Raw genomic sequence first — 458 nt, forward strand, 5'->3', positions numbered from 1 at the left:
ATCTTAACGTGATTATACGTGACTTAACATATGTGCGTCAGACGCGCACACAAACGTGCAAAAGACACTCAAGTGCCGTAAGTGAAAGCACAAGTGAATATGTGCAAATCGCTGAATGCCGGCTAAGGGGCCCGCATTGATCATGCACAGTCGTCCATGCGCGGTAAGGCACGCCGGTGGCCTCCTGGGTTGCGTGATGTCAGTATCCCAGGAGGCTGCAGGCCATTGGGACTTCATTCTCGCCCATGAGAGAGTGCAGTGAGGGGTATTCTGAAAAAAAAAGAAAAGGTGGGGGGTCAAACATGGAAGGTGCATGTGTGGGAGGAGAGTCCGCTTTAAGTCCCCGTTCAAAAGCGTGACATGGTCACTTGCATCCGCAGGCGTCTGTTTCCCATGCGTGTATATATATATATATATATATAGATATAAAATCTATTTTTACTAGATTTAAAGAAAGG

This window comes from Nanorana parkeri, unplaced genomic scaffold (genome assembly GCF_000935625.1).
Source record: "Nanorana parkeri isolate BGI_ZX_2015 unplaced genomic scaffold, ASM93562v1 scaffold114, whole genome shotgun sequence".
Taxonomy (NCBI): domain Eukaryota; kingdom Metazoa; phylum Chordata; class Amphibia; order Anura; family Dicroglossidae; genus Nanorana; species Nanorana parkeri.